Consider the following 18,852-nt stretch of genomic DNA (forward strand, 5'->3'; position numbering starts at 1 on the left):
GTGAAAAGACTAACCAAAAAAAAAAAAAAATACACAGTAACACACTAAAGAAGGTCAGTTTCACTCATATTTAAATAATGCAAATTTTAAAAATAAGATACTGCCTTTTACTGACTATATTGGCAAATATTAAATAATCTGAATGTATTAGTTTTCTATTGCTGCTGTAGCAAATTGTCACAAACTGAGTAGCTTAAAGCAACATACATTTATTTATTATGTTACTGTTCTGGAGGTTAGAAGTCTGAAATGAGTTTCACTGGGCTAAAGTTCATCTTGGCAGAATTGTGTGCCTTTTGGAGGCTTTAGGGAAGAATTTGTGTCCTTGCCTTTTTCAGGTTCTAGAGGCTGCCTGCATTCCTTGACCCATGGCCCCCAGCCAGCATCTACATCAGTACAATCACTTCTTCCCTCCTCAATTCTCCTTTTCTGCTCCTTTCACTTATAAGGACCCTTGTGATTGCATGGGGCCCACCTAGATAATCCAAGACAATTTCTCATCTCATGATCTTTAACTTGATCACACCTGCAAAGTCCTTTTTGCCATGTAAAATAACATATTCATAGGTTCTTAGGATTAGAACATGAACATCTTTGGGGAACTATTATTCTGTCTATTAGATTGCTAGCACCCAAAAATGAGAAAGTTGTGAGGAAACAGAAAAAATTGATGCAATTTCTAATAGATCCATTTCATAGCCCTCAGATTAAAATCCCACATAGTCTATGACCCAATAGTAAACCATACATCCTCCTAGTTATGAATCGTACATCTCTACTATAGAAAATATTCAAAAAATAAGTACAAGGAAGTTTAGCACAGCACTGCTTGTAATAACAAAAACTTGTAAGAATTAAATATCCACTGATCAGGGATTCGTTTAATAAATTGTGATATATCCATGTAATAGTTTTTAACATGTGTATAAAAAAATATTGTGGTATATCTTTATATCCTAACATAGAAAATGTTTGAAATACAGAATTGATTGCAAAAGGCATGTTAAATAATTCTATGATCTCAAATCAACAAATTGGACTACATCAAACTCAAAAGCTTCTGCACAGCAAAATAAACAATTAACCAAATAAAAAGTTAGTCTAAAGAATGTTAATTTCTGCTGCACAGCAAAGTGATTCAGTTATATATATGTATACATTCTTTTCCATTATAGTTTATTACAGGCTATTGAATACAGTTCCCTGTGTTGTACAATAGGATCTTGTTATCTGTTTTATATATAGTAGTTTGTATCTGCTAATCCCAAATGCTTAATTTATCCCTCCCCCACCCCCCTTTTCCTTTGATAATCATAAGTTTGTTTTCTATGTCTGTGAGTCTGTTTCTGTTTCATAAATAAGTTCTTTTGTGTCATATTTTAGATTCCATGTATAAGTGATATTGGAAATGGCATTATTTCATTTTTTATGGCTAAGTAATATTCCATTGTATATACATACTACGTCTTCTTTATCCATTCATCTGTCGATGGGCATTTAGGTTGCTTCCATGTCTTGACTATTGTAAATAGTGCTGCTATGAACACTGGGGGTGCATGTATCTTTTCAAATTATAGTTTTCTCTGGATATATGCCCAGGAGTGGGATTGCTGGATCATATGGTAGCTCTATTTTCAGTTTTTTTAAAGGAAACTCTATACTGTTTTCCATAGTGGTTGCATCAATTTACATTCCCACCAGCCGTGTAGGAGGGTTCCCTCTTCTCCACATCCTCTCCAGCATTTGTTATTTGTAGACTTTTTAATGATGGCCATCCTGACTGGCGTGAACTGGTACTTCATTGTAGTTTTGATTTTCATTTATTTAATAATTAGCCGGAGCATCCTTTTTCTAATATGCACAAAGACCACCTATGGGGTGGATGCAGCCCCTAGGCACAAGCAGAGAGTGCCATTATGTGATTTAGGAAAAGACACCTGTTGTAGGTTGAATTGTGTCCACCCAAAAAAGATATGTTGACATCCTAACCCTTAGTAACTGTGACCTTATTTGAAAGTAGGGTGTTTGCAGATGTAATCAAGTTAAGGTGAAGTCATACTAATTAGGGTGTACCCTAATCTAATAGGACTGGGGTCCTATAGGAAGAGAGACATTTGGACACAGACACAGAGGGAGAATGCCATGTGACAACAGAGGCAGAGATGGGAATGACGCAGGTGGGAGCTGAGGATTGATGGCCGCCACCAGAAGCTAGAAGTGGGAAGGAGTTCTCCCCTACATTTTCCGAGGGACCATGGCCCCATCAACACCTTGATTTTGGACTTCTGGCCTGTAGAAATGTGAGATAATACATTTTTCTTGTTTTAAGTCATATACACACACATACACACACAGAATTCCATGATCTCATTTGTGTGAAAAAGTCCTGTTTATTTTACATGCTTTTCTAAGGTGCTCTTTTTTTTTTGTCATGAGCAAGAATTACTTCTATTACAAAAACCAATTATAACACAATATTATGTCTCTCACATTTCTTCACATCTTGTAAGCAGAGCCATTGACAACTTTTTGTGCCAGACTATTCTTTCAAGGATATCTGTATAGTGAACAGCCTTAGAAGACAGAAATAATGTCTCCAAAGCAGAGGGTAGATTTACTTACTGTCAGTATAATAAAGATAACGTCTCTCTCTGGTGCAAAGATTGAGCCACTTTGCTTGTAGTCTTCTTATAAAAGATTGAGGTTTCTCAAACTCTGGATTCTCCAGTTATGAGAAAAACTCACTGCATGTTCAGCATCTACCTGTGCTAACCTGTACCTCATCCCTATGGACTGGGTCGGGGGAAGGGGGGAGAATCACTGATGCAAACATAAAGCTCATCCTGCTTCCTGTGCCTTGAGTAAAAAAGTCCTTTGTCTGCAACCCCAGTGTCTTGTGCCTTCTGCCAACGTCCATGAAACTGTGACATGCTAAATTGTTAGCCTCCAAGTATAGCAAAATCCCTTCATGGTTCTTGACACAAAATTTAATTAAAATAAGATATACAAAATTGGAATTCGTTACACAAAAACTGACTTTATAAATTAAACAAAATATAACATTTGATATTCAAAGTTAAATGAAATATCCCAGATGATCAAATTATCCATTAGGAGAGGAAAAAGAAGCATTTATCATCCAAGTTATTGTTGGTATTCCAAAAGAGGTTCACTTAAAATAGTATCTGACTTACTGTAGCACATTTTTATTTGAATGGTGTCAGAAACCAACAACCCCACATTCTAGCACTAGACTGGGAAAAAAAAAAAAACCTATGTTGTAGTAGAATACGATATATCAATATAGTATTTGAAGAGTAGTAATATCATAAGCCTCAAAATTTCATGTATTTCTACGAAAAAGACAATTCAGATTTTTGGGAGTTCCAGCAAGAGATTCTTAAAGACTAAGCTTTGGGAAACAGTCATTCTTTAAAAAACTATTTACAGAAACATCAAACAAGAAGCAAACTTTTTAGTATTAACATCATTTTGTTGAATAATTGGCATTCTTTGTGTATTTAAAAAGCTTTCTGCTTTTATGAATAGTAGTAACATCCAGGAGTTGAGAGAATTAAAATTAAGTGGTCTCATTTATAATCTGCTTCCTTCCTCATCCATTTTACAAATTCTCAAGAACCTACTTAGGACTTTTTCCACTTGGCTGGTACCAATCTGAGAGAAAAGGCACAGTTTCTTTTTTTTTTTTTTTTTATTGAAGTATAGTTGATTTACAATGTTGTGCCACTCTGCTGTACAGCAAAGTGACTCAGTTATACACATATATACCTTCTTTTTTATATTCTTTTCCATTATGGTTTATCACAGGATATTGAGTATAGTTCCCTGTGCTATACATTAGGACCTTGTTTATTCATTCTTTTTTTTTATTGGGGTATAGTTGTTTTACAATGTTGTGTTAGTTTCTACTGTACAGCGAAGTGAAGTAGAGTTCTCTGAAGGCACAGTTTCTTATTCTCCACAGGACAAAAGAGACTATAAGCATAGCTGCTGTGAATCGGGGTTCAAACTCTCCTCTGATTATGAGGACTACAGATTGTTTGTGCTTTTGCAAAACAGCACAGTTGTCTGCAGTCACTGATTGATCGAGCCCTCTCTCTCTTTTTCCTCAGCTTCTACTTTTCTGAGTCAGATCACCTCCCTCCTTGGTCCAAAGCCCCGCACTCGAAGATGGCCAAAATCTTACAAAGTCTTGAATCACTTATATGTCCTACATGACCTGGCCACCCAGCTCCGTCTTCACTTCCATTTTCCCAAAAAGCAGAGCCTGAGACAAATGCTTATAAGCAAGAAGTTTATTTTGGGAAGTGATTCCAGAGAAGCAGAGCGAGGGAACTAAAGACAGCAAAGTGGAGAAGAGAAACCTGGCCACGGAGGTGTTATTGGGCTGGTTCTCTCTATGGGCAGCTGCAGCTCCATCCTGCCAGGCCCTTCTGAGGTCACAGGTCCTCTGTACCTACGTGTGATGGGGGAAGCTTTATTCACCGTCAGTCACACCGCATTCATCCTGGACTGCTCCAGAGGCTGGTACCTTGGCACTTCCAGGTGTGCTCAGGAGCAAGCAGAGCAGAACAGGTCCCACAGGCATCCTCCCACCAGGCAGCCCTAGGTGCACAGTGATACGGGCCCTACCTGCTCAGCTGAGGCAGCAATGGCCAGAGCCCAGGAGGGATAAGACAGAGAAGATGTTGAGCAGCACCATGGCCCCCCCTCCACCCACAATAACTCTCTGAGCACCTCTCTACTATTCTCTCTCTCTTTGGTGGTCCTTGATCAAACCAGGTACCCCCTGCCTTAAGGCATTTGCTTTAGCTGTTCTTTGTGTGAAATGCTGTTTCCCTTGACTTTCTCAAGTCTTTGCTCAGACTGCATCTTCTTAAGAACAGATACTGACCACTCTCATTACACAACATGCCCTTCCCCCTCTGCCCCACACCCCAAACTGCTGGAAAAAAATTAATAAACAGAAACCTCAATTAAATAGATTTTGGGGACCAGAAGGGGGAGCTCTCGCACCCTGTAACCATAGCAGAGCCCAACAGGAAGAAGTAAGACTCCCACATTGGCAAGGACTCAGCCAATGAAAAGTCACAGCCTCTTTGTTTACTACAGCCCTTCCAACTTCCCTTTCCCCTTTATAAGTGTTCTCCTTCCTTTGTCATGCAGGGATTTGCAGACCCCAAGTTGCAATTCTCTACTGATCTTGAATAAACCCATCCTTGCTAGAGAAATATCTAGCATCTATTTGTTTCAGGTCGATGCTCTCAATACCCCACACCTTTGATTCCTCACAAACTCAGTCTCTAAACCCTTCTCTGTTTTCTTCTTTCCTTAGCAATTATTACCTTTATTTTTTGTTTGTTTGAATTTTAGAATTTTATTTATTTTTTTATACAGCAGGTTCTTATTATCCATTTTATACATATTAATGTATATATGTCAATCCCAATCTCCCAATTCATCACACCACCACCTCCCTTATTACCTTTAAATATACCTCATCACTTATTGTTTGTGTTTATCATTTATAACTTGTTCTCTCATCCACAATCTACAGAATGGGAGCTGTTTTGGGATCTTTGATTTATTCACTGATAATCGTGTTTCAAGCAGTCTCTGAGAGCAATTTCAGTCTTTTTTGTTTCATATGTTTTGATTCAGATAAAAAAAATGACACTAAAGATAATTACTCAGGTTCAAAAAATGGAAATCAAGGGACCAAAGGGCCCACCTTTTTGCATTAACTATTAAACATCAATGCTCTTAGAGGAGGTAATCAAAGTGTTCAAGATTAGAAAATGCTAGTGCTTAAATTTAAAGCAATTTGAACTTTTATGAAAATTCTAATGACACTAAATGCAAATCTCTTGTAATTTAAATTTAATTTATAATAAACCATAGGTCACTTGATGAATACTTAAGGTTAAAAAGGTGACTGCATAGTCTAATAATAGCTAACCAGCAGTGGTAAGGAAGTAGTATCATAAATTTTGTTTGAAACTTCGTTTAACTAATTTAGAAATTCCTCATTGTTATTCACCTGCTAAACAGAGAACCCAATATAAAGATTGTCACTCTTTCTTTGAGAAAACTCATTCCCATGATTTTGTGTCCTTGGATAAGCTTCATACATTGGTGACATTGGTCACTATACTTTAAAAACAGAAGCAGCAACATTTCCAAGGTGACAGCCAACATTAAAAAATTGTCATGCTAAACAATTAAGCATAAGGAGAAAAAAAGATGCAGAAATTTCAGACCTGCTTCGTGTTATTTTCCCAAGGGAGAGCAGTGCTAATTACAGTGTGGTCCACAGGCCATGCCAGGTCCGCTGACTGCTCGTCACGGTGTTATGACAATTGAGAATAAACATTTGGAAACTCTTGTAGCAATTTGTCACTGCAGTGATATCAGAGTACGTTATCATTGCATAATAGAGCTGAATAGGGCATAGAGTAGTTTGGGTCAAACTTGCCTGGTGAGTTGCATTCGGGAGCAGCAGTGTAACTAGTCATGCACAGTAGGACGGGTATTGAGTAGTAGAACACACACTCTGGAAAAAAAGTCAGTAAATAAAACTGGTTCCTCACCCCCAGATAATTTGAAAATTCTGCTCTAGAGGCCTTATTATTCTCCAGTCACTATATTTGAATTTTTCATGGAAAAAAAAGTTCTCAGTTAAATTTTGAAGTGAAGACTGCCTTTGACTTCTTCATGGTCCTCTAGCTGGGACACTGTCCCATTCTGCTGAGGTCTACACTATGGACAGTAAGTCTCTACATCACATTGACCCTGGAGAAATGATTATCCCCAAGAAAGTCTCTAAACAAGTTTTTATAATCTTCTACTGATAACATCTAGAAAGATCTTTTAAAAAGAAAAGAAAAAGGAGTGTATTCTTTTAACATCATTTACAACCATTTCTCTCTAATTTTTAGCAACCACTCACAGCCTCTGGACCAGTGATGACAAGCTCAAATTCTTCATGGAGCCAAAGTGTCAGAAAAATTGTTCAAAACTTACAAATAGGCAAAAGAGATTCCAGAAAGTGCACTTTTGATCTTGACATTCTATTTATGGCCTATTTTACCACTATATAAGTAGAGAGATTAACTTATACATTTTTATCCAATACAAATGCAAAAATTTCTTTCTGGGAAATGAAAAACCCCAAAGATTTATTGCTCTGAAAGACATTAACCAGTTACATATAAATCAATAAATCTTTGGGGTTTTTCACGAGTGTCTCTTATTTGCTAATAATCACATTGCTTTGCACATAGCACCTCTAATTTTCAAAAACCCCTACATGGTGAGGGTTATTTTATACAGACGGTCCCTGATTTATGATGGTTCAATTTACGATTTTTCAACTTTACGATGGTGCAAAAGAAATATGTATTCAGTAGAAACCATACTTCAGATTTTGAATTTGATCTTTTCCTGGCCTAGCGATACGTGGTATGATACTCTCTAGTGATGGTGGGCAGCGACAACTCCCAGTCAGCCATGCCATCACAAGGGTAAACAGCCCATACACTTACAATCGTCCTGTCCCCATACAACCATTCTGTTTTACTTTCAGTACAGCATTCAACAAATTGCATGAGATATTCCACACTTTATTATTAAATAGACTTTGTCTTAGACGGTTTTGCCGAACTGTAGGCTAGTGTAAGTTTTGGAGCACATGTAAGGTAGGCTAGGCTAAGCTATGATGTTTGGAAGGTTAGGTGCGTTAAATGCATTTTTGACTTAAGATATTTTTAACTTACAGTGGAATTGTTGGGATGTAACCCCACTGTAAGTCAGGGAAGATATGTAGGTAGAAAATAAATAGGAAGATTTACCAGCTTGGTCCCAGTGACATTATTTATAAATAGAACAAAACTTCAAACTGACCGCAGTACACCCAGGTGGGTTCTGGAGCTGGCTTGACCTAGACCTTGAGAACTGGTTATATATATCTCTTCCCAAAGGAGTATACTTGAAATCAGCCATAGTTGGAGTATTTACACTACAGAAATTGGCAAACACCAGGACTTTTTTCCCCAGAAAGTTGGTTGTTAAACATTTACCACCATGTCATTGAAGGTAATATATTACCTCCTACATAAAGAAAAGGAAAAACTTGCAAAGACCGGTTGAAGTCTTGCTGTAGAGGGTTTAAATATTGCTTATATCTTGTTTAAACAGCACTAATTCATTAGAGTTTAGTTAATTTCCAAAATTTATAGATTGTACCAAAGATTACAGTCAATAAATATTTTTTCTCATTTCCTGTTAACAAAGAAGATTGAGTAATGGCTTATTTTCTCAGTCAAGTGAAGGTATGCCATTGTGGATTTTTCCCAATTTATGGTTTTTTTTAAATGCGTCCTTACTCTAATTTAGTCTCGGCCTTTATGTTGCGTTCTGGAGGAATGTATGAACTGAAATGGCTGGTGAAGCAGGTGCAACAAATGACACTAGAGGGATATCAAGAATTCCTCGAGAAAAAGTCACGCTAGGTGTTAAAATGCAAATTTTATGAATGGCCAGGGCAGGTGAATGTTTCAGGAATTGGTGGAGAAAACAGATGGCAACAATAGCTTATTAGGGATTGCTACGCGTTGCCTTATATTGTAAGAGCATCATAAAAAATACTACAATCCGGGCAGAAGTAAATAACGCATGAGTGGAAGCTGAAAAGAACTATGGCCAAAATCTCAAACCCTGAGAAGTCTATGAGAAGGAAACACCAACTGTTCTGAGCAAATCTCTATAAGGTCTACGCTCTAAAGATATCATGTGGACCATTATGAAGATCACACCCACCTTTGATGAGTATCATCTGTTTATAGTTTTAACATTGTTATGTGGACAAGGAGACTCTGATACAGTTTGTGTAAGAAAAAACATAAGTTGCTTTGAGTGTTACTTTTCTCCTTAGGAAAGGAAACAAATTGAGGTCAGTTAAGTGTTACTTAATGTTGTTAGTTATCCTGGTTTGCCCACACTATAACTTGGCATTGTACTTCACTGAAACAGTCACCTGTACATATTGATAAGCAGAACCATAGGACTGCATTTCAGTTATTAAGAAGTTTGACTTCAAATATAGATGAAGTAAACTGAGTATGCTTTACAACGAATCCAAAAGTGTCCAAAAGGTTAAACAATAACAGTATCAGCCAACTGAATAACAGCTTCTTAAAGGAAGCTTAAGATATTCTATGAGATATTGTATTAGACTTTAACATATTTTGGTGAAAATGAAAATTTTTATTTTGGTGGAGAAAGAACCATTGTGCAAAGACGTAATGGAAGTCACGGCATTAATATAAATATAAAAATACTCCAATCACATAAGCAGTTTATGGTAATAGTTAAATATCTTGTAGTAACTTATTATCATGTTCTGTCCATGTTTCTAAGCAAAAATCAATTATAAAGCTTAGACCGTAGAGAGGAAACTCATGCAGAAATAACTGTCCTGCAATGTTTCATCAGCTAAAATGTTTTTAATTGTAATAATAATATGTTTTTCAAGTGAATGTATGATTTTTAAGTGTTAAATAGTTGTCTTAGAATTTGAAGAAAACAATGGGAATGTATGGAATGACATTCTACCAACTCCAGTAATTTGATCCAATAACTTGAAAAACAACAAAAACAACATAAGCAGGGTATGTACAATGGAACAAAAATCAGGCTGACCTCAAAATGTATCTATGAAATATCAAACAATAGAAGAAAATGAAGCAATATCTATAAAAGTAAAAAATGAATGTTCAGTCCTACATCACCTAGATGTGATAAAGATGCAAATATAGAGATCATTTTAATGATTAATTGCAATAAGGCCTGCTATAAACAGTGAAAAGTGAGTAACAATTAGAAACCTATTATCCAGGTTATTTTGACTGAAAAGGATTTGGCTTTGAACATTAAATCAAGCAAATATATAGACCTAAACGAATTCATTGTAAATTCTCATGCAAAGTGAAATAAAAAATGAAAAAAAAAGAGAAAATTGAATAATGATTAAATCCTGAGTTAAATTAATGAAATTATGTAAAGGGATAGGAATAGAGAGGACACTGTTATTCCAAAAGATGAAACAAAATTGCTATATTCAGAATCTTTCTTATAAGAGTTTCAAAATGATTGTCATGCTTTTACACTTATAAGAAAAATTAGAACATAAAATTTTTAAAGCTTTTTCATAAAGAAATATTGAGACATTTTGACAGCAGAAAAGGGCTCCTAGAATTTATCATTAAGAAATAATCCCATATACAGAAAAGAAAGTGCATAAAGATATTCAGAACTATATTATTTTCAACAGCAGAAACTTAGAAACAACCTCTTTAACCCTAGGGAAATGGTTACATAAATATATTTATCCATAATATAATTTAATAAGTAGCCATTAAAAGTGATGGTGAGAAGTAATTCAAAATAATATAGGGAATGTTTAAAATTTTGGAAGAAAAATTTATGTATATGTAATATATAGGTGCATGCACCCACACACACACACACACAACACATCACATACACTAAAAAATCAGCTACCTAAACTCTGTAAAATGTATGGTGAAATAAATACAAAAAAAAATTGTCTCCTGTTTGTGTAATGGCTATGGAACTCTAGGCTGTGTTTCCTTTCTTTAACACACACATATATAAACACACACAAACACACACAATAATCATTATGTTCTATAAAGTCATTGTGAATGCTAAATTAGTGACTACTGGGCTATTTCTCCTGGGGAATATACAAAGTTAGGTCCTATAAGCCTCTGGTCACAATATTTTCATCAACCAAACAATACATAACCTTGCTTTATGTGTTTCTATTTAAAGGCATATTATTTGATATATATATTTCTTACAAGTAATTATATACAGTATTTCTTTGTAATAAAACAGCAGTTATGAAAGGTTTAACATTTCCCTGATTCTGGGTACATGACTGCAAATTTCTTTGGCTTTCAGCTTCACAGTATTGATGTCCAGGACACCTTTTTTTTAAAACCTTTTTTAAGTTAAAATATATTTGACATATTGTGCAAACTTAAGGTGTACGACATGTCAATTTGATGCATTTGTATATTATAATATGATTGCCATTGTAGTGATAATTAGCACCTCTCTCAAGTTCCATAATGATCCTTTCTTTTAGTGGTTGTGATCATTAAGTATTATTCTCTTAGCAAGTTTGATTATTATAATGCAATGTTGTTGTCTATGTTCACTATACCGTACATTAGCTCTCTAGGGCTTATTTACTACTCACTTCAAGTTTGCACCCTTTAAACAAACTCTGGCCTGTTCCCCTAACCCCCATTCCCTGGTAAACACCATTTTACTTTCCATTTCTATGAGTTTGGCTTTTTTAGATTCCAAATGTAAGTGATACCTTGCAGGATACTTTTTTTTTTAATCAGTTGTCATTTTATGAATTCACAAATGTAGGCATTTTCTATTTCTCCACAGCTTAATCAAGTAAAATGGGTGTTAATTTAGTACTTTGTGGAGCAGCCTTGCATACAAATAAATGCATTTTTTCTTCTTTTCCCTGGATATATCATACTGTTGATTCATTAACATTGGACTTAAGGCCATTAGCACTCTGACTCATGCCTGAAGGAAGCTTATCCAATGCATGAATTTTCTCCCCCTTAAGACAGGTCAGTCTTCCTGTTCTTAGGAACATTAGACAGCACTTCAGCCCTATGCTTGGGGCCCATTTTAAACAACAAATCACCAACAAAAAGCACAAAAATGCAAAAAACATGGCACTAAATGAATTGTGAAAAGGCTACTTGTTTACAGAATGAGAGCTGGAACAAGAAGGCAGAGTGTGACCTTGTTTGACTCACCTGTGTCTAGTGGGGTGAATCAAATTTCTCCCATTCTGCACATGTCCACAAATGATCTCCAATGACTGTGAAAGCACCAGGAATATTGATTTGAGGGTTACAAAAAATGTTAGAAGTAAAAAACTCACAGACACAGAATCTGTGAATAATGAGGATCAAATATGTGTGTTTGTGTGTGTGGGGGGGCACATATATGGCTTAGTTTATTGTAGTCATATGTTTTTATATCTAGAAAATACAACTGGCTAAGAAATAGAATTAATAAAATAATTTGTCTATAAAAATCATCAGTTTTCTTGTATATGAAGAAGTCCCATTCTTGATGTCAAAAAAATGATAGACATAAATCACAGCAAGATCCTTTTTGACCCACCTCCTAGAGATATGGAAATAAAAACAAAAATAAACAAATGGGACCTAATGAAACTTAAAAGCTTTTGCATAGCAAAGGAAACCATAAACAAGAGGAAAAGACAACCCTCAGAATAGGAGAAAATATTTGCAAATGAAGCAACTGACAAAGGATTAATCTCCAAAATTTACAGGCAGCTCATGCAGCTCAATATTAAAAAAACAAAAAAACCCAATCCAAAAACGGGCAGAAGACCTCAATAGACATTTCTACAAAGAAGACATACAGATTGCCAACAAACACTTGAAAGGATGCTCAACATCACTAATCATTAGAGAAATGCAAATCAAAACTACAATGAGGTATCACCTCACACCAGTCAGAATGGCCATCATCAAAATATCTACAAACAATAAACGCTGGAGAGGGTGTGGAGAAAAGGGAACCCTCTTGCACTGTTGGTGGGAATGTAAACTGACACAGCCACTACGGAGAACAGTATGGAGGTTTCTTAAAATACTAAAAATAGAACTACCATATGACCCAGCAATCCCACTACTGGGCATATACCCTGAGAAAACCATAATTAAAAAAGAGACATGTACCACAATGTTCACTGAAGCTCTCTTTACAATAGTCAGGACATGGACGCAACCTAAGTGTCCGTTGACAGATGAATGGATAAAGAAGATGTGGCACATATATACAATGGAATATTACTCACCCATAAAAAGAAACGAAATTGAGTTATTTGTAGTGAGGCGGATGAACCTAGAGTCTGTCATACAGAGCGAAGTAAGTCAGAAAGAGAAAAATAAATACCGCATGCTAACACACATATATGAAATTTAAAAAATTTAAAAAAATGGTTCTGAAGAACCTAGGGGCAGGACAGGAATAAAGACGCAGACGTAGAGAGTGGACTTGAGGACACAGGGAGTGGGAAAGGTAAGCTGGGATGAAGTGAGACAGTGGCATGGACATATATACACTACCAAATGTACAATAGATAACTAGTGGGAAGCAGCCACATAGCACAGGGAGATCAGCTTGGTGCTTTGTGACCACCTAGAGGGGTGGGATAGGGAGGGTGGGAGGGAGACGCAAGAGGGAGGAGATATGGGGATATATGTATATGCATAGCTGATTCACTTTGTTATAAAGCATAAACTAACCCACCATTATAAAGCAGTTATACTCCAATAAAGATGTTAAAAAAAAAGATAAATGGATTAAGATTCTACTGATGGAAATTTTATTTTTAAAATTAATATTTATTTTTTTATCATTATAAATTTAATTGGTTAACTTCAGACAAAATTACTAGTAATTTCTTTAGGAAAAAATTTTAAATGTTTTAAAGAAATCTGGAAAAATATATATGAAATAGCCAAGTCATATTTTCAAAAGAGGAATATAAAATTTCATAGCAAACATTAGCACAAATTTTAGTCCACAGTATCATAGACAGAAGAAAAATGGAGCATAATAGATAAACCAGGAACACACCTTACTATGTATAAGCACTTAATAAGTAATGAAAAGACATAGTAACTTAGCAGAAAGAAAGAAAATCAGTCAGTAAATAGTGTTAGGTTAATTGGCACTCTTATTTGTTGATGTGTGTGTGTATTTACACATACATTTTAGAATTTTATGTCACTTGCTTCAATATTAAATACAAATATTGATTTATTAAGTAATTGTCTGATTTAGAACAAGTCAGTCAAACTCTCTGCATCTTGGATTCTTCATTTGTAAAATAGTGTGGTGGATCTATCATTCTATAAAGAATGAGAGCCTTATACAAAATGGTGTCTGGAGCAGGCTCACAGGGTCATGAAAGCTGGTCGTGCATCTCTCTTCCCAATTCCATTTTTAATGACAGTAAGTTGAAATTGATCGTGGTGAGAATATTTATTCCAAGAAAATTGGCAAATGCTACAAATTAGGGGTTTTTTTCCCCTAGATAAACCAGTGTTTAAACACTTATCTACACACCACAACTTATACCTGTGTAAATGATATCTGTGTTATAATATCAAACATTTGGTATAAACATGAAATTAGAAATTGAGAATAGTATGGGGATATTTAGGATATAAGATACTAGGTGTTGCCATTTTAGGCATGTGAATAACCTAGGGTAGTGACACTCAGCTCTGACTCCACGTTAGAATCATATGAGACACTTGTTGGGACCTCAGTCCCCCAAAGCTTGTGATTTAATTGGTCTGAAATGCAGCCCAGGCATCAGTGTTTGTTTAAAAGTTCCTGAAGTGATTATACTGTGCAGTCACATTGCCCTAAGGTAATCACCAGTGTTCTCTACATAATTAAGGAACTTTGCCTTCAAAATTCCCACTTATGCTGAGATGTGTTTGAGTCTAAATTTTTGTTTAGTTTTAAAAGTTGCACTTAAAAATTCCAGTTTTAGTACCTAGGATATTTACAGATTGACAAGGAGAATGTAGTAAATGAAGGAGATTAAAGCTATGTCCTTTGGCTATAAAAAATCCAATCTGCTCCTTAGACTAGCAAAGAAAGCTATGAACAAAGTGGCTGTGATTCTAAGGCTGGCATATGTAATTTCCAAATTAGTAGAGGGGAAAACTAGGAATAAGGAAAATTCAGCAATCCAATAGGAACCACAAAAGGAGAAAAACAAATGATACATAGAAATAGCAGCATTTTCAGAAACACCAAGATCATGGAGATAATTCCAAATATAATATCAAGAACCATAAATATAAATGAACTAAGCATGACCATTAAAAGATGAAGAAGACAGACTTTATTAAGGAATATCTCAATTATATGTTAATTATGAGAGATACACCAGAGATATAAGACAAAATTTTAGCCATTTGCTTGTTTTTTCATTATTTCAAAAATTTTTACTGAGGGCCTGCTGTGTGCTGGGCAATATTCTATGTTCTAGCAGCGCAGCCATAAATTAACTGCGCTCTTGGAGCTTTTGTTCTTGGAGAGTGGAGGCGAGGTCAAAAGATGAGAGACTATCAATAAAATAACAATGGTTTATAGTATGCTACTGGGAGCAAGAGCCTTGCAAAGAATTGGCCTGCCTGTGAACCTGCCTGTATGTTCAAGACTAACAAGGAAGCCTGAGTGGGCAAAGGAGGCCTGTAGATGTGAATGAAAACTATTGCCTGCCCTATCAGTAAACAAAGGATGTTGCAGCCATCAAGCCATCACGTTATAGCCTCCCCAGTGGTGAACCCTGAGGGAACGCAGGATGGAGGCAGGATGTCCCCTCATCTAGCAGTCAGCTGCTGCAACCGCCCCTGACGGTGCACCTGAGGAAACTCAGTTTGAGAAAACACAGGCTACTGGCTACAGATAGCTGAGGTGCACATCAAAGGAATGATTTCCGTGAGCCCAGACTCTTGCATCTTCCCATACATAGAAAAGCACTAAATTCCTTAACTTGAAATATCTTGTTTTCTTTAATTAACAGTAATCTTTTGATGTTCCAACTACCTGGTCTTTATTGCAAAAACTCCTATATATCCTGGCTCCCCTTCAGAGCAGTTCCTCAGAGTGATGCGAGAGTCCTGTCTCCCAGGTTTAAGTCCTCAGTAAGTCCACCCAATAAAACATAACTCTCAACCTTCAGGTTGTGCTTTTTTTTTTTTTTCAGTCGACAGAGATGAGGTCACAGAGGTATGGCCATAGTGCAGAGCTTTTTGAGTCATTAAAAGGATTTTGGCTTTTATTCTGAATGAAATTAAAAGCCACTGGTGTGTTATGAGCAGAGGATGAATCTGGCTTATAGTTTAAAAGAAACCCTCTAAGAGCAATGTTAAGAATAGAAAGAGGAAGGACCCACCAGTTGGGAGGTTGTTGCATTGATTGATGTGAGAAAGGATGGTAATGAGGCCAGGATGGTAGCAATGGATGTGCTGGAAGGTAGAACCTACAGGGTTTTCTGACAACTGTATGAGAACAAAGAGGAATCAGAGATGACTCTGTTACTTATGACCTGAGGAACTGGAAGTATGAAGCTGCCGTTAACTGAGATAAGAAAGCTTTTAGGAGTTGCAGATCAGAAAGGAAGAAGGTAAGATTTGAGTTCAATTCACTGTGAACTTGATAAGAACAGTTTCAATGGAGATTAAGGCTGCATAGAGCAAAGTTGAAAAGGATGAGAGAGGAGGAAGTAAAGAGAGCTTATGCAACACTTTTAATAGTTTTACTGTAAAGAAAAGAAAAAGAATGGGGCAGTTGGAGGGTAAAGTAGTGTCAAGAGTTTTTATTCATGGAATATACAAGAGCATGTTTGATGATGAAGCAAACCTTATTGTTGACGAAGAAGAGAGAGGACGCACTTGCTGGTAAGTACAGGCAGATCTACTGTAAGGCAACTGAAGTTTAAAGTTCAGGGGCCCTCATTCTCACTTTTTCCAGGGCCCTGGGAGGTGCCCTAGCAATGGATTGACATTGTCATATGTTTTTTGTAAAATTTTCAAACGCAAAATATTTTAAACACAAAAGATAAAAACCAGTATTGCTACCCACATTGACTTCCCATCCATCCACACTCCCCTCTCATTAGGTGGTATTGGAGTGGCCACAAGCATTTTAGGGACCAGGCTAAAGGAAAATAAAACTGGAGGATACATTTGCTTTGAGTTTAGCAAGGTATATTTTTGTAGTTCCCCATCACTTTTACATGATTTGTTGTAGAAATGGCTTCCAGATGTTCTGTCTCCTAGTCAACCATAGTACTGACTCACCTGGCGTCCTGACAAAAAGATACAGAACCAGAGGTCACATTTCAATTATGATGCAGCACCAGAATTGTGTTAGTAGTGGGTGAGTAAAAAGTTTACAATGGGTGGAACCAGAAGTTAGCCTTGGAATATACAAGAAAATTCTTGGAAATTCTTGTAAAATTCTTCAAATCATCAGGTGTCTAAAATTGGAGGTGCAGGATTTGCTTCTCACTGATAAATAGTCACAACACAAGTGATTTCTTGTCTGGGATACACTCAATAAGTCAGAATATAAATTTATAATTGTACTATCTAATAAAATTATTTTTCTTATGTTTATATATTAAAGCAATATAAACTATTTCTGCAGAGCCAAACTGTTTCAAAGTTTTTCTAATCATAGCAAAACAATAATTCATTAAGAAAAGATAATTCATTAGAAAAGATTTTCTAATAGAAGTAAGGAATATATTTTTGTATTATTTCATAATCCAATTGATAAAAAGGAATGAATCATATGAACACAATGAAAATATTTAAATTTCTTGAAGATTTACCACAAAATAATGATATTAAAAAAAATAGCACACACACTCTAGCATGACATCAATAACAAACAGGTTACTGTTACCCACTCAAAGAGTATTTAAGCTTTGTCACTCACAAGAGTGAAATCTTATAGCTCATAAGTGAAAAAAAAAATAGATTTTCCCAATTTGACAATAATCCTAAAAATTTACAACATAACCAATATTTAAGTTGAAATAAAATTTTCTAAACTCTCAATAATAAATTCAAATTTTGATCAACAATATTAACAGAATAATTGGAGTACCATACTATTCACTCTATAGAATAAAATTATACAGATCTTACCATATGAAGAGACAATCAATGAATATGCAACAAAAATATGGGGGGAAAAGAATTACAGTAACACATCAGGCTGTTAGTTAATAAAATATATCATTTTTTCTGAATTAAAGATTCTTGTAATATTTCCACATTTTTTATATTTGATTGAAATCTGTGATTAATTTTTTTATTTTAATATTCACATTTATACCTAATTTAGTATTTGCTATTTTGTACTGTTTTTCCTAAAGAGGGCCTCCAAAATTTATAAACTCAGGTCCCACAAAACCTGGATCTGCCCTGTTGGCAAGATGACTTTGAGCAGTTCAAAGAAATAGAATTTAGAATGTGAGAAAAGTGTTTCATTCACGGCAATTGAAGAGAAGGTAGAGTACATGAATGGATATGCAGGGAAGGAAGTGGTAGAAGAGGTGGTGGAAGCTTTTGGAAGTTTTCTGTTTCCCAGTGAAGGAGAAAGCAAGGTGGTTTATCAGAGAATGAAGATGAGAAATAATGCATTAGAAGTTTGAGGAGTGGGGAAATGGCATGAAGTCAATGTCAAACAGAGTGGGAGAGTGAACGGACTGGGGAAAAGCATGGTTCCTGAGCAGCCCTGAGAGCTCACTTGAGGCTGGTGATCATGAGTGTCAGGTGAACCCACTCAGCCTGGTCTTTGGGTCTCCCTCTCCTGGGAGGGTGCGCGGAACAGGCAAAGTGGCTTCATCTGTGCGCTTTCGTCAAATGAGAGAGAAGGGCAAGAGAGTTGAAGTATGCCAGAGAGTATCAGAATGCTTGATAAGAAAGTTCCTTTGGGTAAGGAGGTGAATGAGGACATAGGAAAGTGAGGGACAGTAAGAAATAGGGGTATTGATGGATTATAGGTCCTCGCGGGGCTTAAACAATGTTGGAGTTACCAGAAATATAATAGGTGATACATGGAAAGTTGGATATTTTGATAAATGGAGATATTACCATCACTGCTAACAACATAGTCTAATAAATGCCCACTAGTGGG

Source organism: Balaenoptera acutorostrata, chromosome 4, assembly GCF_949987535.1.
Source record: "Balaenoptera acutorostrata chromosome 4, mBalAcu1.1, whole genome shotgun sequence".
NCBI classification, from domain to species: Eukaryota; Metazoa; Chordata; class Mammalia; order Artiodactyla; family Balaenopteridae; genus Balaenoptera; species Balaenoptera acutorostrata.